This window comes from Ochlerotatus camptorhynchus, unplaced genomic scaffold (genome assembly GCF_037179485.1).
Source record: "Ochlerotatus camptorhynchus isolate MF236.1 unplaced genomic scaffold, CSIRO-AGI_Acam_v1.1 ptg000228l, whole genome shotgun sequence".
In the NCBI taxonomy this organism is placed as follows: Eukaryota; Metazoa; Arthropoda; class Insecta; order Diptera; family Culicidae; genus Ochlerotatus; species Ochlerotatus camptorhynchus.
In genome coordinates, this window is record NW_027040718.1 from 743,566 (window position 1) to 758,331 (window position 14,766).

Here is a 14,766-nt window from a genome sequence, read left to right on the forward strand (position 1 = left end):
ATACTAACCTTAACAAATTAACCTTTTGAATAATTCCTTATCCCTTACTACGGACCATGCATCACATGGGAAGTATAATTCCATTACACATCATAAATTAAATACTTACTCAGCTCGACATAGAAACAATTACCCAAATTCTTAACCTACTGAGAAAACACTGAGTCAGCACCAAAACCTTTTCCTTTTCCTTATTTTGAGACCATTTAAGTGCTACCATATGTACACAATAAATTCCGTGCGTATGTACGCCAAATAGTTTACAAAACAGCCTAACGTGTCGTTTCCCTCCATGCTAGTTTTCATTTGAAGAACTCGGTAAAATAAACTCACATTCTACTTTCAACTGTCTAAGACTATAGTGGATAAATCCGAAAGTCCGATCTTGCCACAAAGAGCTGCGATATTAAGATGAAAATGGATTTCAAAACTTCGCCAGGATGTCGATACCAAGCTAGTGGGAAAAGTTCTCACTAGATCTACATGATTCCTTGAGTTCTGAAAATTTCTGTTAACAACGCAATTCTGCAAGGTCTTGAAACCCTTTGACGTCCCTGAAGTTTTGTTTCTGTTCTCCGGTAAAATTTCTTTAAAGATCAACAATCTTTCCTGATGATCTGCAAATTTCTCGGTAGTTCTACAGATTTCTTTGCAGTTATGTGTGTTCTTCAGAAGTTCTGCAAATTTTCCTAAGAATCTACAAAGTTTCTGAATCCCTGAAGATTTAAGATCCTTGAAGATCGACAATTATCTCTGATGTTCACAAAATTTCTTATAATCTACAAACTTCTCGGAAGTTCTGGAATTTTTCCGGCAGATTTTCACGATTCAATGAATATCTGCAAATATCTCTGAACATCTATACAATTTTCTAAAGAATTAAAAGATTATCTAGAAATTTTTGAGCTTTCCGGAAGTTTTAGGAAGTATTCTGAAGCTATGCAAATATCTCTAAAGATCAGCGAACATACCTGAAGTTCTGTGAATGTCTCTCAAAATCCAAGAACCGCAGTAAAATTCTGAAAATTTATTTAAACATCTGCTAATTTTTGAGTAGATTTACGATCTACCCTCTGAACTTTTCTGAAGTTCCTAAAATTTATTTCAAATTCTGTAATGTTTTCTAAAGTACTCTATTTCTGCTCTAAAGATCTACGAACTGCCCTGAAGTTCAATAAATTTCACAGTAGATCTCCGAACTTTTCTAAAGTTCTTTAAATTTCTTTGTGGATTCTTGATCTAAAGGTCGGCGAACTTTCCTGAACATCTGTTAGTTTTGCTAAAGTTTTGCAAATTTTTCTAAAAACGTACGAACTTTCTGACGTTCTACAGACTTCTTTTAAGGTCTACGGACTTCTCTGAAGTTCTTTAGATCTATCTATCTCCGACTTCCATGGAGTTCTGCAAAATATTGTACTTTTGTACTTCGCTGCGATTTGTTTTTGGAATTGAGGTGCTTTTCTGACATTTAACGATTTTTTTTCAGAAGTCCTGTAATTTTTTTTTTTTTTTTCAAAGTTCTGTAGCTTTGTTCTGAAGATCTACGAACTTTTCTGATGTTGAATAATGTTTCGAGGATCTCCAAACTTATGTGAAATACTTTATATTTCACTGTAGATTCTTGGACTTGTCTAAAGTTATGCGAATTTCCCTGAAGATTTGCAAAATTTCGCTTATAGTTTTACAAATTGATTTGAAATTATTTTTGCTTGCTTGAAGTTTAGAAAATTTCTTTGAACATTGATCTGAAGATCTACGACCTCTCTTGTGATTTAGTTTTTATAAATTTATATTAATTACTTTTAATTTGTTTGTAGTTCTGTTCTCAAGATCTACGAACTACCCTGAAACTCAACACATTTCTCAGTAGATCTCCAACCCTCTCTGAAGCTCAAAAAAAAAATCTATGTAGGCTCTCAGACCTGCTGTCTGGCATGCTTATTCTTATACAATACATGACGGTTGCCAGTCTCTCTTCTTCGACTGTTTCCTTTTTACGACGATTTTGATCCTCCTCATACAAATCAGCGAAGAGCGAGCGTGACAAGACTCTCTGAATGAACTTGTCTCGTTCGCACACGTTGTCTTAGCTGTCAGATGCTTGTCAAGTTCAGTGCCCTTAAGAAACGTTTCGACAAACTGAACGAAAAACTTCTTTTCAATTACGAATGAAGTGATAATTGGAAAATTCCCTGAGTGGAACCAAAATTCCCTGAATATTCCAGGTATTTCCAGAAAAAGTAAAATTCCCTGTAAATTCCCGGTTTTCCAGGATTTTTTAGGTAGTAGACACCCTGCCTAGATAAGTTTGTGTCTCTACGAGTCACATGGCCATGGACGACACAAACGGATAACATGCATGTTGTAGTACTCAGGACCTAGGATTTTCTGCTGCGTTGGTGAGGAGACCGGCGGTGGTACCGAAGCTGCGTTGCGCACTACTTCGGTCCGGAAACTATCATCGATGCGATGAACTAATGGGTGTCTCCTACACCGATTCGCGGGCTTACGCGTGGAGCGTGGTACATACGCTCGATTGTCCGGATGCTGTTGCTTGCGTGCCGAAACCGTAGCTTGCACGTGTTCGGTTGCTGTTAACCGATACAGCGATGGTGAGCCTGCCTGCCAAAGGCGCGAAATTGGTGAAAGCGTCCTTCTTCCGGCCACGTGTACCCCGGGATCCTTTGTAGCTGATAGGTGGGGTCAAACGCGGTCGTAACTGAAACGGTGGTGTGTCGGCAATTGGCTTGCGCAGCCACGAACCTGTTAAGTTTCAGGAAAACCAATGCACGCATGGGGAGAATCACAATCACGCCCTCAAGGTTATCTGAACCAGTAGATTTACCTGACTATATTCACTTCTGCACACACTACCGCCAAACTTCTTGCACTAATAACTAATTTGTGCCTAACTAAGGGAAAGGAGAATTAATTTAGCAAATGCCCTATTAGGATTTCATGTCACTTTATGTACACCTTTTTAAACCCACCACGGCACGGATCAAACACTGACCACTCTTGCCTCTTCCACGAAGCAGAACAAAGTGGAAGATTAAGGACTGAGGAAATCGCGGTATCTGAGGAGAGGAGATCTTCGTCCTCAGATGACGCGAATTTGGACGAAGTCCAAATCACGATTTCCGCAAGCCAATGCGGTAAAATTGTGGCACGAAAGTGATAGCAAACTATCAGGCTATCGGGACATTTCCTTTGCGCTTGTAGCATAGCGCAGGGAACTGATTCGAATTGTTTTAAGCTACTGGAACTCTTCTAACTTAGGCTGAAATTTTAAAGACGAGCTTTCATGCTATAAATAATTTAACGTGACTACACACAAAACTAATGATAACGAATTGGAAAACTAACTATATTTACAATTGATATATCTTCAATGATATCCTCATATCCTGCTACACTCAAAACTACCTGTTTCGACTCATGATGGCAGAATAAAATACGCGTGTCATAAGCTCGTCACTTGACCATAGCTCCCGAATATTAATTTTGGAATAATGATTTTTCCCGGCACCAATCAGGATTCCAATAAACGCATGCATTAAATCTATATTTACAGGCTTGAATAAAGTGTCATAGCCACCTTCCGCATTCGTGTATTTTACAATAGTTTCAATAATACTGCAGTCCATGAACACTTCAAACGCCCCAAGTAACCAACAAGCCCGTTAATCGCCCTTTTTGGCATATAAGGCTGCTATACGACTGATTTAAGGTTCGGAAACCGTATATTTACCTTATATCGCAAAAAGGGTGATTATCGGGTAGTTAGCGGGCTTGGTGGTTACTTGGGGCATCTTTAGGCGTGTTTATTTTCTCTATATCAACAGTGAATTTTCCATTACTGACGTGATTATGCCGCACAACTGATCTGATATGTCGCACGATGGGTTTTGGTTCTTGTTGAGAATTGGCCACTTCCCCGGGGGCACCGGAACATTTCCGGGATGCCCAATGTGATCGTGGACCGTCAGTATACCTACCATTGTTCCAATTACATCATTTGAGAGAAAAAAAATGATGTTCATCGTGTGTATACTTATTACAGAACAGTAAAGCCAAATGCCAACCAAAAGTGACCCCAACGGGAACCAGAATAACTCCGGAACCATGTATTGATCCAAATATTTTCAGATGGATTCAAAAACTTCAATAGATTCCCGACAAAATGCAATTTGTTGTGAAGAAAAAGATTCAGAAATTATGTTTTTAGAGCTAATTTAATTTTGAAATCTATGCAAATTTAGACGTTAGGCACACAAAGGTTAAATAAAGGAAAGAAGAAGCTTTATTGCTAATTTGTGAAAATGTACGCCAAAGAAGGGATTACGAGTTTGCTGCTCGCCCAGAAGGCGCCGAATGAGATTGCCTAGGTGGCAGCATGTCATTTGGTCACAGTTTATCGCATCAAAAAAAAACTTGAGGATGTTCCGGAGAAAGTGAAGCTAAGTTCCAAACCAAACATCCAGCTGGTGTCATGATGTTTGGCTTAGTGGCAACCAACGGTTTGAAAACGCCGCCTGTTTGCATTGATGCTGGTTTTAAAATCAATACCGAAGTGTATAGCGGTATTTTGAAGGATCAAGTGCTTCCCTGGGTGAAAGCCAACTTTTCTGAGGATCAATACGTTGTTCTACAACAGGATAAAGTTTTGGCCGAAATATTTGTGGTACCATAGCAGTCCGGACCTTAACCCGTTGGATTAATCGATTTTGGCGTATCTTGAAGCACAAGCCTGCAAAGCATCTCACCCTAGTGTGAAGACGCGCACGTGGCAGTCGATGTTAGAGGACTACGTTCGAAAGGCGTGTTCTAGCTTCCAACATCGTCTTGAGGATGTCATTGATAAAAATTGAGTAAATTTGTTTGAAAGGACCTAATAAAGATAACTGAACTCGAAAACGTTGATATTATTCCTTAAGTAGTTGAAAATGGTATTTGAAACAAATACCACAAATATTCGCAATTTTTCCTGTCGCACCCTGTACAGCATAATCGCTTAATGCATAATGCATAATGTTAACAAAATAAAAAAAAAGATCAAATTAACACATTTTTAACAATTAATAAGCAAAACTTGGTTATGATGTTAAAAGAATATAGATAAACGTATTTAAATTTTCCACTAAGCCTAATTAACTCCCTTCTTCTTATTATGCTTCTTCTTCTAAAACCTTATAGCAAAAAATATTCAATTAAATACTATTAAGTCGAAATGGTCTCTTGACGTGATAAAACCACATGGTATTTTTTAGGAACAAACAAATAATAGATAACCATAGCAACATAGAGCAGTTCAACGTGAAATCTTCTTAAAAAGCTCAAATCTGACGCAAACCTTTCCGATTTAAAAAAAACATCGTCTATGTTTTCGATAGAAGGGAATATTAATCATCCAAAGCTGTTTTGACCATTTTGGCTCAAGCGTCATATTTTAAAAGGGCGTATGTATTTTCATTGGCACTATGTTTCTAAAAACGTATCTAAACAACTATTGATTGTACCGAAATAGTATCTCACAACGAGTTGCAGAGAAGTGATTTTAAAACGCGAAAAAAATATTCACTGAAGAAAATAATTGTCCATTGTTTGTAAATTCATTTAAAAAACGTTAATAAAAATTATGGAAAAACACAATAATTTCCCAATTAGTTGTTTAATTTTTGTTGAAAAAATAGAAGTCAATTAGAGAATTTTAAAAATAATTCTGAGTTTGTGTAAAATTTACATTACTTCGAAGAAGATCAATTTATCATGGATTTTTGAAAGTCTATGATTTCAAATATTTATCCACTTATTAAGATTTCTGATTTCAATTTGAATCAGTCAAACTAATAATTTTTAATCCAAAATAACATTGGCACCTTTCAAATTTTCAATGCTCATTTTGATTTTATTTGGAAATTTGTCAATTATTTATGGAATATTCAAGATGTTGTCTATGTTTTCTATTACTACCTTTGAATTGTCAGTTGCAACTTTTCATTTCATTCATGCTTTTTTGCGGTTTTATTAGCGAAAACAATATTTTCTATTGAAACTTTTTAAATGCTACTCTCCACTAGTCTATTGCTCGTTTTCAATTGTTTATTGCTCCCGAGGAAGCAGATTTATTGGCCATTATGATTATTTAAAATAATATTTTATTCGTTTACATTTTTGCCTTTAAAAAACTTTATCAGTAATTGAACAAATGTTGTTCAATTTCCAAGCTTTAGAAACTTAAAATGAAAACTTATTTCATATTCTACCGATTGACGATTATGAAATATATTGCTGTAATTAAATATGACAACACTGTAAAAATACAATTTAATTGAAATTTACAACCTTTTTATTGAAGTTTCTTTTTCCCTGTGAAAACTATTCTGTTATAGAAGAAATGAAACAAAATCTAAATGGTCAAATTCACAAAAAAAGCTCGAATCAAAAAATTAATCAGAATGTTAGAACGTTTCTTAGAAACTAGATTGTGACTTACCCAACTCCTAATAAAATAACCTTAAATAACTGAAACGCTTTTTTAATCCACAGTTATCAACTTCTGTAGATCTGCAACAAGTCGGCACCAACAAAACACGCAAAGTTACAGCAGATAAGATAATCGATTTGATTCATTCATGCAAACTGATTGCCTAAATAATTCACTTCGCACATGCACAACAGAATGAAAAAAAAATCAAACTCTAATTCTTCACTATTTCGTCTTTCGCCGATACATTCACTGGACACTAGTTTTGTGATTGTTTACTGATCTCGAATCCAATCACAATCATTTGCCGTTTAACTTATTTTCCATAAGGCACAATCAGTACGTATCCACACAAAAAACAGAACTCATCCACTTTCACAGTTCGTAACAGTAAACACTCGAAATTAAACGCGAAACCACGAGGAACGAGATCCTCGTCGCTTGGAAGTAACCGAGAAAATAGGAGTACAGCATCACTAACCTCTGTACTTATATATGAAGGCTTCGTCGTCGTTACTACTAGGAAACAAGTACACACATTAATAAACAGTAGCAGCAAGAACAACAACAAAAAACTGAACGCCCTGTATTACACTCCTCCGTTAAGATCATCGTCATCATCTCTATGTGATCGAGCCGAGAACTACTTCCGCCGGCCCCGGCACGCGCTCAACACGTTTCTGAGAGGGAGAGAGTAGAAGTCTTAAAAAAAAGCAGTTGTATAGACAGCGAGCAGCACAAGCCTCTATGCTGCAAACGTTTCCCCACGAATTGCTCAGAATGTCATGCTCAACGAACTCCGCGCACCGGAAAGCTCCATGCACTGTATGCGCTCGATAATGATCTCTCGGAAAGCTTCGTTCTCTCGTGTTTATGGAGAAAGCAAAGTGGGAGAGGATTCCAACGTTCTCTATTCTCTGGTTTCATCTTCTGCCAGTGTCCGATAGAGCTTCGAGGGTTGTAACCACCCCTTATGTTTTCGATTTGCAGGATGTATTTTACGAACAAATTAATGAGTTAACACTGGAATTGCAGCCAGATCAATAAATATTACAAACGAATAACCTAAGTGTTGGCACCAAGTAAGCAATGAGATTTATCGGAGAATATCCAATGATCACCCATTGAAGAGGTGAAATAACAATCGCGGGGAAAGTGTGTGGAAGAAGCTAGTTTGTCGGAAACCTGCTCGTAAGTCTGATTAAGTTTTTGCAATCTGAACTTGTTATGCCTCCGTACACTCTTTAACAATATCTTTATCGGTTGTTTCATGTATTTCTCTCTTTCCAACTACTAGTAGGAGCCTTCTTTTGACAGTGGGGGATTCACATATGTGGAACTACGAATGATGATAGTGGATCTAAAAATGGGAAACATTACTTTGGATTATGGCATTCTTTTGTACTGTAATCATCTTCTTCTTGTGCATGTTAAGTTATTTTATAAGACTTAATCGTTGTAATTGGAGATAAGTGTAATCGCCTGAAGAAGTGTCGATCGAAGCGCGAGTCGTTCATAGTAAGATGACATTGTCAATGAATTTATATGAAGATTTAACAAAACGACGATTAAATTAATTGAAAAAGAACGATTTGTTAAATTGAAAGTTTAAAAATAAGACCAAGGGGATCTCACAAGTGCCTCTAAGTGAGGTTTGGTTAAATTATGAGGTAAACTAACATCTCAACGTCTGGGGGGACTACAAAGACTTGCTACTCTCTCAATAACTGGTGCAATGAACAGCACACCGAGTATGTCACTAGATGCTCTACTTTATCTGCTGCTGTTCAATTTATCCAATTAGAAGCTGAAAGGAGCGCTTTAAGGGTTCAACGAACAAAGTACTTCCTTGAAGGTGATCTTACAGGACACCTTAGTATTTAAAAAATGTTTGATATTGATTCTCTTGTATTAAAAAATGAAGGCTGGATGGAGAAAAAATATAATTTCGATCGTTTATACAATGCAGCAGAATTTGATCGTAATGTTTGGGAAAGTGGGAGACCAAACATCAGTCCAGGTTCAACTGTTTTTTTTTATACAGACGGTTCAAGATTGAACAATCGTGTGGGAGCAGGGGTAACTGGTCCAGGGATAGATATCTCAATATCTAAGGGTTACTGGCCAACCGTGTTCCTAGCAGAAATTCAAGCAATTCCTGAATGCCCTGTAATATGCTTGCGCAGAAATTATAAACATTCGAATAACTGCATTATGCCTGATATTCAAGCAGCGTTAAATTCTTTAAAATCAGCAACATGCCATTCAAAACTCATATGGGAATGTGCAATGTCACTTCAGAAATTGATCTGTCAAAACCAAGTAAACCTATATTAGGTTCCTTGCCACTGTGGAATTGAAAGGAATGAAAAAGCCGACACGTTAGCCAGTAGACTGATGCAAAATTTGAAATTTTCACTCCACAGTACTCAAACGGTTTCAAATCGGGTCCTGATTTGCTCAGAAAGTTTAAACTCATTTGATAAGAAACTGACTTGGCACAAACCATTTGAAGTTTATGTGCAAATTACTATTGGAAAACAAAGCTTTTTGTTCATTGTCTTTTAACCTTTTTACATATTGTTTTGTTAATAAAATCAATTGCTCTTCTTATGGGAACTTTTATCAGCTACAACTTTGGAGAAAATTGTTTTTCAGTCAAACGTCAAATTAAATAGTTATTAATTGTTTAAGAGATTGATAATCTTATAGCAAGATTAATTAACTGTATTGTGGGCAACACTGTATTCTGCAGTGTGACCTAGTAGCCATGATTTTTGTCCTGTATTCTACGCGCCATAAACACCAATGTAGCCTGGCTGAACAGTTGATTGAGCATAATCATAAGACATCAGTGACTTGAATCATTAATAATTTGTGTTCCTTACATTTGTTTGAATAGTCGTGTTCAACAAAGTTGTAGCTGGGAAAATTTTCAACAAGCTGAGCTATCATATTCTAAAGTAGAGTGAACTGGTGAATGTTGAGATAGATATGAGCTGAAATTATGGTTTTTTCATAGTATTCCCATATAAACTTCAAATGGTTTGTGCCAAGTTAGTTTCTCACTAAATGAGTTCAAATTTTGGGAGGCTAATCAGGGCACTGTGGAGCGATAATTTCAAATTTTGCATCAGTCTATTAGCCAGCCTAGGATCATCTCAGCAATTCATGGAACCAGAATTATTCTGTGGAGTTACTGCTTGAGCTCTTAAAATGGAAAAAAATGAAAGTGGAGACCAATTGGTACAACGCTTCCATTACTAGGCAGTCGAAACGGTTCATTTCAATGACAAGCAAAATTCTTAAATTATCAAACAAAGATCTCAGTGTCTATACTGGTTTGATAACAGGACATTGTACATGTTAATATCATTTGAAGTTAATAGGAAAACTTCAAGAGGATATGTGTCGATTCTGTGGCATAGAAAAGGAAGACTCTGAACACCTGCTATGCTCTTGTACAGCAATCTTCAATAAAAGGCGTATTTTTCTGGATAAGGGACTGGCAGAAACCTTTGATATTTGGAATGCAGGTCCCAGTCAAGTAGTACATTTCATTTGAAATGTAATACCTGGCTGGGAAAATGCTTTTGGTCAGTCTATGTCGGTCGCTTCACAAAATAGTGATACGAAATAACTGATAAAGCAATATAAAAACGGGGAATAACACAATAGATCAAAGTAATGGTCGCAGTGATGAATATACCCAACAAGAAAAAAAAAATCTCAGCGCTGTAGAAAGGCGGACTACTTTCAAAAAAATATGGCGGGCGGACAACAAGGTTTTTCTTTGGAAATTGGTAGCCTCTGCATATATGTGGTGGGTGGTACCGTCTACCCACCGCTATTTTCTGGCTGTGCTTCAACCAATTGAGCTGATTTTCTGTGGTTGACACTAATCATATACAAAAAATCAGCGTAATTTGTTGAAGGACAGCCGAAAAACAACGGTGGGTGGACTTTACCACCCACCGTATATAAGGAAGGGTTACTGTATTGGTTGCAAAGTTAGCTATGGTACAGAAGGCCTTACAATATTATTTAAAATAAATTTGAATGTTCATTTTCAGCCGTTCGATGGTCGTCATGTTGGTTCGCTGCTTGATCGTTGTTGGCTATGGCTTCGGAAGAATAAAGGATTATTGATCTTCTGACTTCTTCTTGTTTTGCTGTAATGTACAGCACACTGTTCTCGTCCTTAATACGGAAGTGGAGGTGTTTGACGGTTAACCCATTATAGCGATTCGAGCGAGTCAACATGTAAGCTACGGCTTACCTGCCAGCCTATAGCTGGCCTGATTTTACCCCGGCGGGGCGGCCTCGAGCAAGGGTACTTCCCCCAAAGACGTTCGGATTTGGGTGAAACAACTATACAACAAAAAGGAAATCAATGTTAGGCGTCTATTCGCTACTTATCTTCTCCTCCTCGCTGTTGCTGCTGCTGTTCGGTGCCCCCCCGGCGACGTTGATGACGAATAACCGGATTGCCTACTCGCCGTAGGCAACCCCGGCAGACACCGCAGTGTTTTCTGCCCAGGCGAACTCACCTCTGGAACTGCCTGCTTCGTCCTGCTTGACGGTTAACTGCGGTGGCGAGACTGGCTATATTGACTGAGCCACCGCAGTCAGAACGGCGGGGGTTTACCGGATCCTTTGTGGTTAGCCGGAGAAGCGATTAGCTCCTTAGTGTTTAGCTTCCCACAATGGCGATCCGACACTCTGTTGCACTCAACAACACTAATTTTTGCAGCCACGGGGCCGGCTTCCACTCGCGGTGCACTGGGAAGATGCGTACTGGCACTCGCGTCGCGGCTGGGCAAACTTTTCCCAGGTAAAGTCCGTTTTCTCGAGACTAAGGAAAAAACGTCTCCGAACGAAAAACCCGCGTAGACTCCACCGTGGCTCGAAATGTTCTCCTGGTTCTTTCACAACGTCCCCAAAACCAAAAACAAAACCGCCATCGCTTCTGCAACCGCGCTCGACTGTTATGTTGATTATGTTTTTCGCCTTCGTTTACAGCGGGAGGAGAATCAGGTCTTAACTTTATTGAATACGCGAGACAACATAAAACGATAATTTTATCCTTAGCTAACTAAATTAACAACATAAAAATGTGATGAGTATGTCGCCGGTTGTGCAATGAAAACGAAAACAAAGCATTACAAACACGGCACACGCTCGTGTGAAATACGGCAATATTACACTCGGTGGCAAAACTACACAAAACGGGATAAATTGTAACACGCAGGTTACAAACACCATATCAGGCATAACATTTGATAACGGCACAAAAGCATTTGTAAACAAACTTTCGAAAGCCCTTTACACGCGAACCAAAGTACGAACACGCAAACCAACAACATCATCGGATAAGGGCAACTATCACCTTTCCGAAAGTGGTATTGGTTTGCGTGAGCGTACTTTGGTTCGCGTGTAAAGGGCCTTATAAAGTTTGTTTACAAATGCTTTTGTGCCGTTATCAAATGTTATGCCTGATATGGTCCTGGTAAGACACAGTCTTTTCATAACGTCAATAGTCAAGTTCCTATCACGATGAAGCATTATCTTCCTGCCAGTCCCAGCCATCTTCTCGTAAACTGCATATATTTGTAATCCCCTTGCTGCACAGTGGTAAAAGGCATGAACAGGGTCGGAAGAGGAACAACGATACACCACTCTCGCTCATCAAACGGCTATCATTAAGAACTTACAACGTTAAGGAAGTATCCATAAATAGGGCAGCGGGATTAGCAACTACATATAACAGAATCATGATTTTTATGCTCAAAATCCGCAGTGTAAAAACATTCATGAAATAACCGCAAAGGGAGGGAGGCATGGAGACTCCTTTCGAGTCCGGAAGAACGAAGCAAACACAAAAGGTAGTGAAATCATCAAACAGTATGAAAAGTCACCCAGAAATACGCTTACTTTATACTATATTCAAAGGTTTTGGTGTATACAGAAATATGGATAGATTTTATAGCTTAATTCTAGATTTTTGTCGTCACGTACTACTACTTGCGGTTTGTTTTGGTGGTGTGGGCGATTATGGCTAGTGCGCAGCGATCGTGCTGGTACGGTTGCAACGGTAAGGTGACCGGTGCGGGGCAGCTGTGATGCCACCGGTGCGGGGGAGCACCGATGGTGGTGCTGGTGCTTGGTAGCGGTGGTGTAATCGGTGCGGGGTCAGCTATGGTGATGCTGGTGCGGGGCAGTGGTAGTGCGACCGGTGCGATCGTAATTCGGGCGTATCGGCACCGCACATCGGGAGTACGTGAGAACCACGTACCTATTTCAACGGATTCACTCACGGGGCATGCAGGTGATCAATCCGAACGTGCAGTAATCGATATGTATATGGCCGATGGAGGTGGATTTCATTCGACAGTAGGTGATGGTGGGGTCGACTGAGCGGTTGGGACCGAACGGTGGTGGTTTCCCGTCAACTCAAGCAATCAATGTCTCTGCTGGGATCCTCCGAACGGGCTTAACTTCTATACAACCTGAGGGGGATGAAAGCATGCCAGATCCAACGTGGTTTTTCTTCAAAATGGTTGTGCCTACGGCCGTCCTTCGACCGTCAGGGGAAACAATGGCCGTTGTATCCGAACAAAGCTGTCGAAACAAAAGAAAAAAGCCCTTTTGCGGACCTAATCGCCTTGGATTAGTTGTGCACTACACATGACAATTTTTCCCTACCCACAATCACCCAATAAACCACTAGTTTAGAAGAATCGTATATTTTCACAATGTAACAATACAATTTACAATAAATTACTTTTTTCTTACAGACGACAATGTTCCGTGACAATGAACATTCAACGTAGGTGACAATATGTCACACTACCCTAGTTGGATAAAAAAGGGAGCACCATTAATTTCACCGTATTTCCCTGACTAACAATACTAACCACTTTTAGCTTTGCGTATCAACTAGTTTTAACTTTAGTGTCGTCAGTACTCTTTACTAACACGTTTTACGCGCACTCGATCGACAAAATCTAGCACGGCGCGCACTGAGACTATTCCCGAGTGCGGTCAAGACTGCAATGAATTTTACTCCTGCTAACAAGCCAAGCAAGACCGACAAAACCATGTCCTACGAACGAACCCGAATTTCGCCGTGTATTTACTTTTTTAACTTATCTGCATTGCCTCTCCCCTCGCTTCGTCTACAGACAACTTCTTCGGCTGAGAGTCTATGACAGCAAATTCAATGAGAGTGAGTCGTGCACTGCAGTGGGAGATCTGGAAAGGTACGGGAAAGTGAGCAGTTGCAGCGGAGTAGGATTTTGGTCGCACTTCTCTAGTAAACTGTTATACAACTGTCTTGCGATCGAGTCGCAAGCCCTATTTTTAGAACCATCGGTTACATATTACATTGAACCACACTCGCTCAATTTCGTCATACGTGAGTGATCCAAACAGCCTTAACTCGGTTGGCACTAAATTATGCAAAATGGTGTCCTCTTTTGTCAACCGTTGAGGTGCAGCCTTGCAAGGATCTGTACTAATTAGCTTTTAGGTGTTTTTAAAAAAAAATGCGTGTGACGCTTTAGCTCTACGCTACGCCACCACCACCGACACTTTTTCACAAGCCGCCGCCGCCGATGACTTTGAGTCGGTGCATCGTCGTGTTCATTTTTGACAAGCCACTGTTAACATTGTTAATACGCTGCATTTATACGCTTCTAAATTTTAGAAAAAAATATTTTTCTCATACTGTTCCACAAACAGAACACAAATGGATGGGGATAATAAGTACCAGTAAGCTCGTGCGCTCTTGGATAGTGTATCCCAGCCCAGCTTCATCTCCGTATCAAAGGCTCAACTTGAAACGGACAAAGCTCAATTCTCTAGTCAGCGGTATCGGACAGTTTATGGTTAATGTACGCTACGGTGTAACCATGTCGATTGCCTCTCGCTTTGGCACCTTCACATCCAATCTTGACTGCTTGATTTTACCAAAGTTTACCCTTACACTACCCAGTTGCAGCATCGACGTAACACGCTGGCGGATTCCAGGGCATCCGCAATTCAAAATTAGCCAAGGGGTTGATGTCATTATCGCCGCTGAGCTTTTCTACTTGTTTCTGGAAAACCAGCAGATCTGTCTCGATATTGGCTATCCAATCCTCAAAAAACCGTTCTCGGTTTCGTCGTCTGTGGCAAAGTCACGGAACAAGCTACCACAGAGATAGTTGCGCGGTCTATTTATTCATTTCCTTTATTTAACGTCGGTCTCTGTTCCGCAATCTAGTGCCAATCACCGA

At 39.4% G+C, this 14,766-nt stretch overlaps 1 protein-coding gene across 1 annotated transcript in view; it reads right to left on the bottom strand.

The window, feature by feature from the left end:
* LOC135703990 (scavenger receptor class B member 1) overlaps positions 1-6,917 on the bottom strand; it is a 70,383-nt gene extending 63,466 nt beyond the window's left edge. The window contains exon 1 of the mRNA XM_065225348.1: positions 6,497-6,917. The gene's annotated coding sequence lies outside the window, so the exon portion shown is untranslated. The remainder of the gene's footprint in view (positions 1-6,496) is intronic.
* Between the last annotated feature and the right edge of the window lie 7,849 nt (positions 6,918-14,766).